This window comes from Dendrobium catenatum, unplaced genomic scaffold, assembly GCF_001605985.2.
Source record: "Dendrobium catenatum unplaced genomic scaffold, ASM160598v2 fragScaff_scaffold_1313, whole genome shotgun sequence".
Taxonomy (NCBI): Eukaryota; Viridiplantae; Streptophyta; class Magnoliopsida; order Asparagales; family Orchidaceae; genus Dendrobium; species Dendrobium catenatum.
The window spans coordinates 321,682-338,300 of NW_021319775.1; positions in this window are offsets into that span (position 1 = coordinate 321,682).

Here is a 16,619-nt window from a genome sequence, read left to right on the forward strand (position 1 = left end):
CACCACGCTCTTCTCAGTTTTACATTAATAGATTTCTTATTTGTTCCAGGCTGGACAAACCTATGAGGAAAAGCCAATACCAAATCGATTGGCCCGATTGGGTATAAGGGGCTCGTGAACGTCATGTGGACCAGGCCATTTCTCCTTCAATATGGCTTCGTGATCTTGTAACAAACCAAAATTATTCGGTTAATTAACGCAGTCGAATTGCATTATTATTCTCTTATTATTCTATAATCCTTTCATTTTTTGTGAATATATTATGTAATTCATAAATAAAAATGACAATTTTTATCATCCAATTATAAAATTTGAATAAATTTGACCAAGAAAAGTAAAAAATGCTGGATTTTTTTTTAAAAAACACAACTGAGAAGTGGGTAATTTTAAAATGAAAAAAATAACAAAAATAAATATAAAATGACAATGCCACCTTTTTTAATTTCAAACAAATAATATAAATATAACAATATAATACACCAAAATATTTTCATATTTGTATATTTAACCTTCACAAGGAAAATGAAGCACTTAGAAACATTTTGAGAGAGTTATAGTAATATTAATTAGACAATTTTTTAAAATGATATTCGTTGATAATTACTTCGGTGAAAATAAAACTAAAAAATAACAATTTAAATATGTTGTCAGTCGTTTGATAACCCAAAGATTGGTTTTGACGTGGCAAATCCACGTGGCAGTGGATCTAGTTGTTCAGGAGTTTTCGTTCGGACGTGGCGCAGCTAAAATGATGAGACTTAGCCTTTGTGTAGCGCAAGTTTTTATTGTTTTTTAAAGCAACTTTTTAGTATAATTTTTGAAAAACTGTAAATTTATATGTACTAAAAATTTACTTTAGAAAGTAATAAGAAAGTTGACTCAAACAAAACCTTAAGCTACTTGCTTTCCTACAAACTAAACATAATATATTTTTAGGGGCCTGAATATTGGTGGAAAAGATTTATCATCTATATTTCAAAAAATAATTTACAAACAATTAAAAAAATGCAACATAAAATTGATGTGACTCTTCTCATTCCAATTTTAGACATGTTACAAGCTAGAACATGCTTAAAATTAATAGTCATAAAAAGAATTTATTATCTTAATATTATATAAAAAGCTCATACAAACAAGCCCGATGCATTCCTCCACTTTAGCCATCCAACTTGAATTCTGGTAAGAATATCCTCATATATTTCACCATCACTCTAAATAATAAATCCAATATATCTAAAATGTGCACTCTTATTAATGACTTGATCGCCCAAAGTCACAAACCCTCCACTATATCTATTACTACAAAAAGTACACTCCATATATTCAATTTTAGATCTACTCAAATGAAATTCTTTAGACTCTAAGGTTGACATCTATAATTCAAGTTTACTTTCATCTCCCTCTCTAGTCTTATCAACAAGAATAATATCATTAGCAAAAAGAATACACCAGGGTATAACCTCTTGCAAATGTCTAGTGAAAACAACCATTACTAAAGCAAAAAAATGTGGGCTTAAGGCTGATTCTTGATGTAATCCAACAAAAATAGGAAAATACTTGGTTAAACCACCTTGTGTTTGAACACAAGTAACATAACGTGCATACATATCCATAATGACTTGAATATAAGCATTATTAAGTCCTTTTTTTCTAGAACTATCCATGACACTTCTCTTGAAACTTTTTCAAATATTTTCTCTAAATCAATAAATATCGTATGAAGATCCTCCTTATTCTCTCTATGCTTCTCCATCAAACCTCTCAATAAATGTATAGCTTCTATAGTAGACCTACCCGACATGAATCCAAATTGATTTTGAGAAACATTAGTATCATGTCATAACCTATTCTCCATAACTCTCTCACAAAGTTTTAAAGTATGTCACATTAACTTAATTCCTCTATAATTCGCACAATCTTGTGCAACACATTTATTCTTAAAAATAAGAATCAATGCACTCATTCTCTACTCATCTAACATCTTTTTATTCTTCAAAATAATATTTAAAAATTTAGTAAGCTAAGAAATTTCGTCATCTCCTAATTATGTCCAAACCTCTATTGGAATTTCATCATGTCCAACAGCTTTTCCATACTTCATTTTCTTTAAAGCGTCTCTTTTTGGTTTTACTAATATTTTGATAAAAAAAATTCTTTATTTTCATTAAGAATGGTAATATCACTAAAGTCAATCGTATATTTAAAAATTTTCTTGAAAAGTTTAGCAAAATATCTCATCCACTGTTGTTGAATATCTTTTTCAAATAAAACTATGTTTTGATTTTCATCCTTAATGACTTCACTTGCACTAAATCTTTATTACTTCTATCTCTTTGTTTTATTGATTTATAAATATATCTTTAACACTCCTTAGTATCTAGCTAATTTATTATATAAATTATTAAAAGCTAAAATATTTGCATCGCATATTGCTTTCTTATACTCCTTAGAACATCTTTATATATTTCTAAATTATCAGAATTTTTACGTCTAAATCAATTTTTATAATAAATTTTCTTATATATTTTGATTTCATCACCAACTATTTTTTATTATGATGAGTTATTTTTTTCTTTTTATGCTTTAAGCACATCTTTTGTAATATTCTTAATATCACTACTTGTTTTTTTTTTCACACAATATTAACTTTCTCATATACAGACAACCTCTTAAGATCTAGAATTTTTCTCTAAAAAATATTTTTGTTAATTTTTTTTTAAAAGCACCAATCTAATCCTAGAACAATGATTTACTTTATTTTTTTATATTTTATCTTTCATCTTAATATCTAAAATTAATAAGCGATGATAGATATATAAATTTTCACTTTGAATAACTTAACAATCATTACAATCTAAACTATCTTTTTTCTTGTAAAAAAATAATCAATATGAGTTTTATTATATTCATTCTTCTAAAATAATTAAATTTTCATTTGTTTTCGTGAATAAGATATTAACAATTATAAAGTCATAAGCTATAAAAAATTTTAATATGATCTTACCACCTTCATTAGTCATTCCACACACACAGATACTATAAATGTTTTAAAAATCATCGACCTCTCAATCAACATGTCCATTTAAATCTCCTTCAATAAAAACTTTTTTTGAATATGTCTCTTTTATATTAATTATTCTAAGTAATTCTAAAATTTTAATTTTGAACAGATATCCAAACCTACTTAAGGAGCATCGACACTTATAATATTGATAATCATAACATCAACAATAATCTTTATGGTTATAATTTTATATATAATTCTATCAATTTTATAACATTATCATTTAAACTCTTATTTATAATCACACATATACTATTTCTAGCACCACTCTGTTAACTTTATTCTTGCATGAGGTTAATCAATTAAAATCAAACTAAAAACTAAGATCAAATCCAAAATCTCAAACAAAAAATTAAGGCCAAAAGAATATATCATATAACTATTTTTAATCACCTCAAAACCAAATTAAGTAACCTCCAATTCATGATCTATCAGTTGCATAATGATTAGATATGCCTCTAGGGTCAACCCTCCAAATTTGAGGGTATTCTAAGTCCTCTAACCCCCAAAATTGTATTGATTTTCAAAAGTTATAAAACTTTCAAATATTTGTAGTCCATGGCACTCGATCATACACATTATTAAATTTGACATTGGGGAACTTCTCAAAACCCTTGAACATGTCAATGATCCTTTTTATGACATGTTAAATACAAAGTTAAACTTTTGGTTAGGGCTGCAAGAAAACCAAATGTTCGATGAGTTACTCGTTGTTCGATTCGATTAAAGCTCGTTTGTGATCGTTTAACTAACTAAACAAATAAATTTGAAAAATATTTTTAATACTCGATCTTTAAATAAACAAGCTTGAACACTAATGTGTTCGGTTCATTTGTGCTCACGAATAACATCATTTGAAACTTGTGAACATGCATCGTTAAATCTTGCTCATTAAATAGCTCAAGAATACTCATTAAATTTGTTCATGAACACGTTTGTTTGATAGTTTAAAAAAATTTGCTAAATATGTTTACGAACATAGATCATTAAGTCTTGTTTGTTTAAAGCTCGATAAGCACTAAACAAACTAAACATAAACCAAACATGAACCAAACATGAACACCAATAATTTAAATGAATTAAACATGAAACAAGCTAATAATAAATGAACACAAATATGAACACTCACATACTTGGCTCGATTTGATTCGTTTACAGACGTACTTTTGGTGGACCCTAGTTGACCATAACTAACCATGGGCCAATTAAACCCCAAAATCCTTAAGGGAAAATCAATCTTTCCCTTTAACCTCAATATGGCTCATTCAAACCAACCTTTAAAAAGTATTCTAATGCATTCTAAATATCAGTGTATTTAAATCCAAGTTTAGGTTTGACTTTGTTAACCAAAATACCCCTTAAGGGCCAACCATTCATTTCTTGCAAGGAGACCTCACCATTGCATGAGACCGCCTCCATTGGGTCCAAAATATCATATGAACTTATTGGACCTAACCCTAACCCATGGGTTGACCTTGTTGGCCAAGTCATTCATGATTGACTAAAACAACCATACACTTAACCAAATCCAAATTCAATGCTCCAAGTACTATCATGCATGCCAAACTAAATCCTCAAAATCATTTGATCGTATGTCCCATGCATATCCAACATCAGCATGAGTCAATTGTCATTTGATTTGACTTAGTCAACCCATTTGAAGTGGTTAAATCCATGCATGTAGCCAAATTTTTAACCAAACTCCCAAACCATTGTCTCAAACCCCTTGGGATTTATTCCTACATCAAACATAATTTCCTCAAAACCCATCCCTAACATCATTGATTGGTTGACTGGTCAATAAATCAATAAAACCAAGAAACAGGTGAAAATTGGTCAAATGGTCAAACCATCTCAAAGCTTTCATTCTCCCGCAAAGCCTCCTTATTTAATCCACTCAAACATGTTCAAATCAGATGTAAAGTAACCTTAATGTTGTACCTAAACCAAGCCCAAGCAATGGTTAATCCATTAGGGCTAAGATGTGGTCCCCTCTCCTCATTGAAGCTCACCATGCAAGCAACCTCTCCTTAGCTCCCAACCATCCTAGACAGGTGGCAAGCATCCAAGGACTCCTTCCAATCCATCTTAGCCATCTAAAAAAAATAGGGATCAAGTAACCTAATAGTATGAAAAACCATCATAAACTTCTAAGTCATTCTCTCAGCTCTTTCCAACATTTAAACCCTTACCTCTTGATTAATTATCTAGAGCTTCCTTCATCTTCACCGAGCTTCTCCCCACCATTCCATAACCTCCAAACCTTATTTTAGTGAAAAGAGAGAAGAATTGAGGGAGGAAGAGAAAATCTGAAGTAAACTTATAATCTGACAAAAATCAGCCCTTGAAGTCTGTTATAAAGTTGAAGAGGATCTCTCCATGAGCAAAACAAGCCAAAAAACAATCAAATTCATCCACTAGTTGATGAGTTATTTGCATTTTAAGTTTAAAATACATTTTGAAACTACTCTAAATCCACAATTCATGGAGCCCTGAAACTGCAGGTATTGAAGGATTAAGGTGTTAAGAGCTTACGTTTCAAAGTTTATTAAATTTGGACGGGTAGATTGAAAGTTATGATCTAATGAAATTTTCAGTTTAATTTGAACTAAAGTCAGTTTGAATTGACCTGAGCCATCTGATCGTGCCTTCTTCATGATGAACGACCAAGAATTGGCCATGTTATCCAAATTTTAACAAAAAAGAATTAACTAATTTAATTTATTAATTTTACTAAAATATAATTTACTAGTTTAATTTATTAATTTAATTTGTTAATTTAATAAAATATAATTTACTAATATAATTTATTAATAAGAAAATCGTGTCCTTGTTAAACGACTAGCCCATTCTAATTAGTTAATTTAATTAATTGAACTATAATATAATTGAACTATAATATAATTGAATTGTAATATAAAATCGTTAATGGGAATAATTTAGTTAAAATTAAATTGAATGAAGTCATTGGAGTCAATCGTTAAGATAGGTAACGATTAGCCTTGGCGTAGCAAGCTAGGGATAGACCCGCCCGCCAACGCCTAAATGCAAACTCCAGACCAACTATTGAGCCGCAATCGACCCATCCCTCTTGCTTCACAACCAGGCCCATCCATTCGATCTTAAAATCCAACCTGACCCTCCTGCGCCCGTATGCAAACTCCTGACCAGCTAGATCCTTCGCAACGTACATTTGCCCCGTCAGAGTCAGTCGTTGGATTACCAAATGACTGGCAACATATTGAAATTTTTATTTTTATTTTATTTTATTTACACCAAAATAATTAGCAATGACCATTATTTTAAAAGTTTGTCCAATTTTAATCATAAAAAATGCGATGAAGCTTTAAAAGGAATCGACAATACATATGTAATCGATATTCCTTTTAATGAGCAGTGTGACATTTGTTGAGCATTCTTATAACATGTACTAAAATGATGAGACTTAGCCTTTGTGTAGCGCAAGTTTTTATTGTTTTTTAAAGCAACTTTTTAGTATAATTTTTGAAAAACTGTAAATTTATATGTACTAAAAATTTACTTTAGAAAGTAATAAGAAAGTTGACTCAAACAAAACCTTAAGCTACTTGCTTTCCTACAAACTAAACATAATATATTTTTAGGGGCCTGAATATTGGTAGAAAAGATTTATCATCTATATTCAAAAAATAATTTACAAACAAGTTAAAAAATGCAACATAAAATTGATGTGACTCTTCTCATTTCAATTTTAGACATGTTACAAGCTAGAACATGCTTAAAATTAATAGTCATAAAAAGAATTTATTATCTTAATATTATATAAAAATCTCATACAAACAAGCCTGATGCATTCCTCCACTTCAACCATCCAACTTGAATTCTGCTAAGAATATCCTCATATATTTCACCATCACTCTAAATAATAAATCCAATATATCTAAAATGTGCACTTTTATTAATGACTTGATCGCCCAAAGTCACAAACCCTCCACTATATCTATTACTACAAAAATTACACTCTATATATTCAATTTTAGATCTACTCAAATGAAATTCTTTAGACTCTAAGGTTGACATCTCTAATTCAAGTTACTTTCATCTCCCTCTCTAGTCTTATCAACAAGAATAATATCATTAGCAAAAAGAATACACCAGGGTATAACCTCTTGCAAATGTCTAGTGAAAACAACCATGACTAAAGCAAAAAAATGTGGGCTTAAGGCTGATTCTTTATGTAATCCAACAAAAATAGGAAAATACTTGGTCAAACCACCTTGTGTTTGAACACAAGTAACATAACGTGCATACATATCCATAATGACTTGAATATAAGCATTATTAAGTCCTTTTTTTCTACTGTAGAGATTTGATAAACGTACTGATTCATGGAGCTTTACAAACTTTTATACTGTTTACTGATTCTTCTATTGCCAATTGAGAATTTTATTGTTTCTGTATCGATACTATTTACGCATTGACTATCGTTTCTATACTGATTATTGTTTATGCATTGATTTTTGATTATGCATTAACTCAATAATCATGTGTAAGTGACTGCTATGATATGACTGATTGACATGCATATTGCTTCCGTACCGTGCTTTGATTTCAGTTTTAGGTATTTGGTGACCTGCTGGGCTTTTTGAAGCTCATTATATGTGGTTAATATTTTCAGGTCAGGACAAGGGAGTAGGAGATTGGGGTTGATCAAGAATCTTTAGGTTTTTATCCTTTTGTTATAGTGATTCTTTTTGTACTCAGGACATGATAGATTACTTGTGATTAATGTGTAGATCCTGAGTATTGTAAATGAACTTTTGGAAATGAATAGAAATGTTTACATGGAGTTTTGAATTATATATTTTTGTTAGACTGTTAGTTACTGATTAATGAATATAGATAGCTCTGGTAGTTGAAGAGTTAAAGGATTAAAAGAATAATTCTTTCCAAGTTAGATCATGGGGCATCACACTAAATTTGTAAAACCACCTAAAAATTAAAAGCATACCCAAGCGATCGTATTAGCTCAAATTTGAGCAATAAATTTTATATAACTGCTTGAGATATTTTAATAATTTTATACTTAAACTGTTGTGAATAATTTGTGGGTTGTATTAGATTCATTTAATTTTTCATAAATATAAATTCAAAAAAGAGTTGTGAAAGTCACTGAAAGTATGATTTGACATCCAATTTGAAATTTATATAGGAAGAAAATATCCTTTAGTGGAGAGTTCCTTGCATTTGGAGATCCAAATTTGGGTAAGTTTGAGATCTAAAGAGAAAAGAAACACCCCATCAAGAAGGAGTTCTTTTCATTTGGATACTCGGATCCGACTGATCAAAGGAGCCCGAAGGAAGAAGCTGAAATGAAGACAAAAAAATACCCCAATTTAACACTTGTGTCATTCTGTAGGATTAAAATTTTGGATGTAGTTAGTGGTGCTCAATCATTTTTTATTTCTACAAACTCTAGTTTATAATTAAGTGACCTTTGCAACATGGCCTTTTATATTGCTGTGATATTATATGGTGATGTTAGTTTAAATTGTTTGTGCTTTTAAAAATTATCTATTATTCTAAATTTATTTCTTGCATGCAGAATTGTTTTAGCCTAGAATGCAATTAGGCTCTTAAAAACAATAAAGAAATTCTTCTACTTATAATTAAATAAAAAATATCAGGCTCACATATAAAGATAAGTTCTTCTAAGAAGTAAGCCTGAGCACATTAGGATTTTTCATGCATTCATATTGATCTTATCTCATTACTAGGCACCTCCACGCCTATGGGTCGTGGCATATCACCTGACCTATTAGGGTGCAGCTATATCTATGGCATATTATGCATCTATAGGAAAAATCTATTTTTTAAGCCTAGTTTTTAAAGTTCAACATATATTTTTGCAAATAAGATAAATCAATATATATTGCATTAAAAACTAATTAAAAATTAATAAAATTTTAATTGCATGGAGAATAATCACCATACATTAGTAAAAGGGTCAATTAGAATCTTCTCTAGATGTCAACCCTAATTTCTCAAAAACTTAAATAATAAACCTTACCCATCTTTCATAAGACTGGATTCATGATTTTAAAGTGCCCAAGTGATTTAGCTAGCTCTCCAATCTAGGTCAAGGTAAGCACAAAATTGTATTTCATCAGTTAGGTTTGGGTCAATATCGTTTAATGCCCAACTTAGATCTAGGTTCTAGGGTGAACCAAAAATCATAAGTCGCCCAACATTGAGAATTTAATCTCGAATTTCTAATATAATATCAACTTGAATTAAAATTTTCTTTCATCCAAAATTTAAAGCCCAACATAAATTGAGGCATTTTTTAATTGTTTCAAAATTCTAAAATACCTCCTTCTTTTTATCCTTTAACATCCAAAATAATTGTTCAAAATTTATCCAATCCCTATTGAAATTATAACATCATTCCCTTCGTATCACTTTTAAAAAATTCAAAATAAAATCTACCATTATTTTAGTTGAAAGTGTTCATAGGAGGCCTAAAACTTCATATGATATAATTAACTATGAATGCTTGACTTCATGGAAGATTTAAGACCCTATATAAAATAACCTCATCATACTTTGCTCCTAAATAGAATGGGGGAAAATTAGTATCTTGGAAAATGTAAAATTAAAAAATGATTATATTCGTCTTACTCAAATAGTTAATAGTAAATGATATTTCTTTCCTTGTCAAGATGTCAAGATATATCATTTATTATTAAGACTTTGACTACAAAATTTTTTATAAATATCCAGCTAAATATTGGATCAACTAATATTTTGACCCCTTAATTTGGTATGATAGTCATGATGAAATTTGTAGTTTTGTAATCTAAATCCATTAGAAAATGGTATTTTCACCTTCCGATGTGATATATCATTCATAATAATGTGTTCAACTTCAAAAATAAAAGATAAAAGATATATATTCAAATTTTCTCAAAAAATACAATTGCAATTGATTTGTGTGCTTCTCGAGCAAACAAACTCTTACTATAATACCATACTTTAAATCTTAAACTATTAATCTCCTTCACCTTCTCTCCAACCCATTTAGTTTCATAAATTTATAAAATATTTATCTTAATGTGAATCATAATGTCTATTATTTCAATTATTTTATTTATAAGGAAACCTATATTCTAAGATCTTATCCTAATTTCAGTTTAATGGACTAGCTTATTTGCCCGCATCCATCCATGATGTGGAAACCCTTGCCTATTTAACATTGTAACTGAGTGCTGGTGAAACGGTCATTGCACATTTCTCACTATATTTAGGTCATATAGTGCGCCACTTCTAGGGAACGCCCTAGCATTAACATAATGTATCAAACTCTAACGCAATCCTCCACTTTTCTCATCTAAGACTTGGGACATGACAATTGCAGTGTTCTAATGACCATTACCCACTTGCTAAAATTCATTTTTCTAGTAATCTCAAAATAGATTCCTTTGTTAATCAACTTTAGAAGTTCCTTGCCACACAAATTTAATTAACCACAAGTTCTTCAAGTATATTTCCTGCTATTCTAATCTTAAACTCTAGAGCTACTTATAATTTACTTTTTAATTCTTCACCATTTATTTCTTTGTCTCTTATGAATCCCATGATTTTTATGATTGTTGATGGCACTCATATGGCTCTATTGCTACTTTAAAAATTGTGCTATCTAATGTTTACCATATTCCTCGTCTTATATTAAATCTTATATTTTCTAGTAAATTGTATAATTTTAACTGCCCCATCTTTTTTTTCATCAACTTCTTATTATGTATAGGATCCAAACTCTCGTAGGTTGATTAGGGCATGCCATATGCAAGAGGATTATATATTTTAGACAAACTAAATGAACTTGATATTACATCATCCAATATTAATTTATCTTCCTTTCATTTGAATATTTCTTCAAGTAATTTTTTTATTTATGACATTCTAATTTGGGCTATTTTTCATCCTCTTATTTAAAATATTTTATTTATGCTAAAGCATTAAAGAAGTACAGAGTTGTGATATTTAAATCTTATAGTTGCAAATTGGCAATATTTTTTGCATTATCATTAAACAAAGTGTATCTTCCCTTTTGGTATTTAGTTTATTATAATGTATGTGGGCATTCTCCAACCTTAAAAGGATGTTCTTAGTGTTATGCCTTTTTTATTTATGATTATAATTATTATTATTGGGTTTATCTTATGAAACATAATTCAAATTTTTTGTTGCATTTATAATACATTCAATTCAATTACTAAACATTTAGTTGAATTCTTAAGGGAAGCAATTTTTATTAGTAATAAATTTGTTAATAGGATTCCATCATCCTACATCTCATATTTATCACTCTTCAAAAAAGTTACATGATTATGCTTATGTTTACTCTTTCATATGGGTATTTGGCAGTACATGCTTTGTCATACATCCCTATATGAGAATATTGAGTGTTATAAAACAATTCTTTCAACAGTACATTATAGCTTATAAGAAGACTTTTGCTCCCATTATAAAAAAAAAATGCAATTCATACCCTTCTTATTATTACACAAATCCATTAATAATGCATATCATAGATGAATATTAAGAATACTTTATTGAATATTAATATTAAAGAAGTGGTCTATATGGTTTCCTCTGTGCTTCTCATAATTATCTGATCTCAAAGTATCCAAGTCTTTATATAAAATTTGTCAAAATTAATGTTTGGATAATTTAAACTCTATTTTAATTAAACTTACATACAATCAAGACATGCATCTCAATGAGAAGTATATGAGGCATTTAAATAGTAGGAAAAAAAAAAGAAACAAATATTCAAGTGAAACACTTTGGGTAGTCCTATGAAATACCTAAAATTTTGGCAAAAGTAACAACAATGTTGAATTAAAAAAAATTATAAATAAGATTTTATTCTATACTTACAATGGACCTTTTTTTTTTTGTTAAAACCCACTGACAGACTTACGTGTTAATCATTAAAAAAAAAATACAATGTCTTTAAAGAGACCTCCAGCTCTCCACGGCTCAGATGAGGTACAAAAAAAGTCCAAAAAATACATATGAGTATGTGGTCTCTACTTATCACAATTACATATCAACTTAATAATAAGCAAGGGCGGCGAGAAGTTAGCACCCCAAAAAAGGTCCTAATATAGTGTTTAAGCTCAGCCTCCTTACTCAAAAAATGAACATGCTCCAAATCGGACAATCCACTGTTAACGTGCCATAGAGAAATGCAAAGAACAGTAGTTTGCCAAATTGGGATGAAATCAATTGAAATGTGTGCAAAAAACATAAAAAATATCCTAAAAAGAAACAAAAAGACAGTCCAAAGGAGATAGATATGCTTATAAATCAACTTCAACAGGGTACCATTAACCATTGATATAGAATCACTACAATCACCCTTAATATATTTATAAAAATGCCAGGATTTCTTCATAATAATGAAGAAAACAACACTATAAAATACCAAGTTACATGATGCCTGATGGAAAAATAAAAGTTGAAATGTTGAAATAAAGCAGCAATACCAAAATAAGTTTGGAAACAAATCTGAATAATGCAAGAATCGATAAACAGAAATATGTCAATATCCACACGAAAATAAACTCAACAGTGCAACAAACCACACAAGAAGATATGAAATGCCAACAAAATAAAAATAAAACCACCTCCAAAGAAATCACAAAAGCAAGACAACCAATCTAGAACCAAAGGAACAACTACAACATTAACTTGACCTTAAATAAGGTAAACTAGTACGATCAAACATTGCTAAACCTTTCACCTTTTTGGGCAAAGTGAACTCATTAAACTCATGAATATTAGATAGATTGTACTTATATGGACCTTAGGTGAAGGTATTATTTATATTTGAAGAGTCCTAAAGCTATGATAGTTACGAAGCACTAACAACCACCATATTTGCTCGATCGATGTTGATTAGCATGAGTGATTATTGATGTCTTTTGATGAGTTTCTATACATGGCTAATGCCATCAACTTTAGGCCAATATGCTTGACCATTGTCAGCCATAGACCGACATCAACATCCGTCACTCCATATTATTCCTTTATAATTTCTCATTGCTCTGAGAAGAGATTAGAAAAATAGTGGAGACTTGCAATTCTATATTCTCTAGTTAATACCGGCGGCTATAGAACCGACGGTCATGGCCGCCGGTAACAGCTAAATTTCATGTAGTGATCAACTTATATAATAGACTATTTTATGTGCTCGTTAGATCATGTGATTTTTTCTTCTTGGATTTTTTCAATAAAAACTCGTTCACCTCTTTTGAGCCCATTTTATTTATTTATGTGCATAATTTTGTACAAAAAAAGACAAACACTCATCATTTATGATTTATCATAATATTGTATGTCTTACAAATATCACTACTATTAAAATTGGCTTTCACATCACTTTTTTATTCCTCCGGCAATGATTAAAACACCTACAATATTCTTAGCAATGGTTTATAGACATACAAATTAATTACATGATTCATAAATTACAATTGATAAACTAATAATCTTTATTTTGATTTGTTCAATATATTCAAGTTCTATTGCTGGTGGGGTTACATCATGCAATATAATCATTGAATTACCATCACATGCTTATGAAATTCCTTTATTATTTATATATCAAGCCCAGAAAATTGGGGGTTTTATTTGGTTCGATTTTTTGAATTGTTTGACACTTTTAGTCAATTTTTTTATAAAATACACTCATATAATTATTTTTGAAATCATTATTAACCTTAAAGTCAAAGAATCATAATATTGTTTTAGGATTCCTTACTAGCAAAATTTGATTATACTCCTTATTATCACTAATACCCATAAATAAATTTATAAGTAGAAATTTTTGATAATTTATATTTTTCGTTAACCTTAATTCATAAACTTCCAAACGAATCTTTGAGAGTTAGCATTCATAAAACCTAATATGGGAACAGCCTGGAGTTGATTAAAATTACGGTTAGTATTAACCTTTGTTGATCTAGAAAGAAGAAAATAATAATGGAAGTCTTCTATCTCACTCTTTTTCTGAAGTCAAATTGACTCTCCCTCTCTCTCTCTCAAAATTTTATTTTATTCCAAATCCAGTACCTTAATAATAACTCTCTTAAAATTGACCTAGCATTTTCGTATTCGTTTGATATAATTAAAACTTAAATTATATGTTATAATGCATATAAATTTTATTTATGTTATCTTCATTTTCTTTCATGATCCAAAGTGAAAATAAACTTATATGAAATCATGTAATATAATAGTTTAAGGGCTTATCAAGATGTAGTGGTGGCTTAAACGAAAGTTGCGGAAGGGGTTGCAATCAGATCAAAGAGTGATGCTGGATTCGGTGGTGACGAAAACACTTGGTGGCGACGGCGGGGTGGCGGAGATTGGAGGTAGATCCCGATGGCTCGAGTAGGAGGTTGTTGAGGCTCACCGAAGGATCTGCATGGAGGACAGATGAATGAGTAAAATGAGCTGATTAGGGCAAATATATAAGAGAGTAGCTGATTCGGTGGTAACAGAACACCTTGACGGGTGGAGGATTTGAGGTGGCTTGAGCAGGGATTTGCGGAGACTCGCTGAAGGCCTGAAGAAGAATGGGATGGATTGAGCGAGGACGAGTCGAACGAGTAGAATGAAGCGATTAGGGCAAGGGAGTGTGAAAGTAATAAGGGGTTCTACCAGCGGTAATAACCGCTGCCTATGACTTCTTTTAGCGCCGATTTGAAAACTGTTGATAATAAGCGTTGCGGGAACACCCATTTTTTAGTAATGTATGTAATAATAAAATTTTTCTAACTTTAATTATTTGCCTTATAATACATATAATTAGCCAAATACCATCGTTATTTATTTTATTAAATAAATATGCTTGTTAGTTCATTTCAAATTAAATTACCTCGAATGAGAGTAACCTCTTGTATTCGTAATCTACTTATTGGACTATAAGACATTTGAAAATGATTTGAACTATTTCAAATTCGAAGTTGGTTTGAGCTACAGGGAAGGTATTGCAGGGATGAAGAAGAGTAGTATATGGGGAAAAGCATCGCAGAACCAGCATCATGCGCGAAAGAGTTCATATATAGGGGAGGCCTCATGGCACCATCAGCATGAGTGAAGAGGAGTTCATTGGAAGCCATTGCAGGATCAACATCGTGCATGTGATAAGTGAATCGAATGCACATACCCAAACCAAAGTCCTCAACCCTCTCCATATGACTGCAATCGATCTTTGTATGCGACCTAGTGCCCTTCACTACCTATAATGGTCAATATAAGATAGCAACGAGCTAGTGATTCCACTATATATTTTCTCTTTTCCCTCTCCAACAACAAGTTTGCTCGCCACCTTCTCTTTTGATGCCTCTTCCTTCTCTAAAAAACCTAGCTGCAAGTCCTTCACCAAGGATCCATCATCTTCTTCTTGCTTTTCTTCCATCAGGTATGAATCACAAGCCAGTGTTCCTCTTCCGTCGATCAAAATCCACCAATAACAATGAACCTATTTTTTCTCTTCTTTTCTTTCTTTGAGAAGATTGTTCCGTCTTCTCTACTTGAGTTGGTACAAAGAGTTCGATTATTAGTAATTTTGTTTTGGATTAATTAATTTATTTTTTTATGGATTAATTAATTCATTGCCATCTACTTAGGTCATGATTAGGGTATTACAGACTAATTTAATTTGGTAGATTAATATTGTGTGTCTTATCTCATGTTAATAATAATTAGACTAGGTTGACTTTTGAGTAGCTTATAATGAATGAGTTTGAATAATAACATTCAATGTATTTATTTAATCTTATATTTTTATAGATTGAATTCTTGCTATAGTTTTAGATATTGATTTATGATTCTTATGTGCAGGACTTTTAAGTTGAGTTTCACTAGGCATCATCAGTTGAATTATGAGAAATTTGGTGCTTCATTTTGCTTGATGAGGTAAGCAACTTTTATTTTTTATTTATTAGAGTATAAATCTCTTATTTGTTAGGGGTGTTATCCCTATTAATTATATCACGTTCTTTTATATTTATAGTTTTTTAGTTCTACACTCAATATTTGATTTTTACTATTGATACGTCATGCGAAAATTAACTTGATCGGGCACGAATCTTGAGGCAAAAATCAAGTTGGAAACTTCATAATTATGTGGTAGAAAGAGTGTTGCATTAATTTATTGCTTTATAAACTCTTGTAAATTGAATTGATTTCTATAATAGATGATATATTTATAATGTGTGCTACTTATGTAAAATATTGTAAATATTATTCATATAAATTATATTATATTATAAAATAGAATTTGTCATTTTGACAAGATGTGAAAAATGTACGTTTGTATGCAGTGAAATGTAGGTCAGTATAATCCTTTTACATATTTGATAGTCGGGCCGACAAGGCCATAGAGTGCCAATTCTATAGTAAATCATAAGAATTTATTGGATTGTTGTTTACCTTCTTGAATTAAGAGTGTATTGATAAAATCAACTATAAATATATAAAAAATATATAATCACTATTT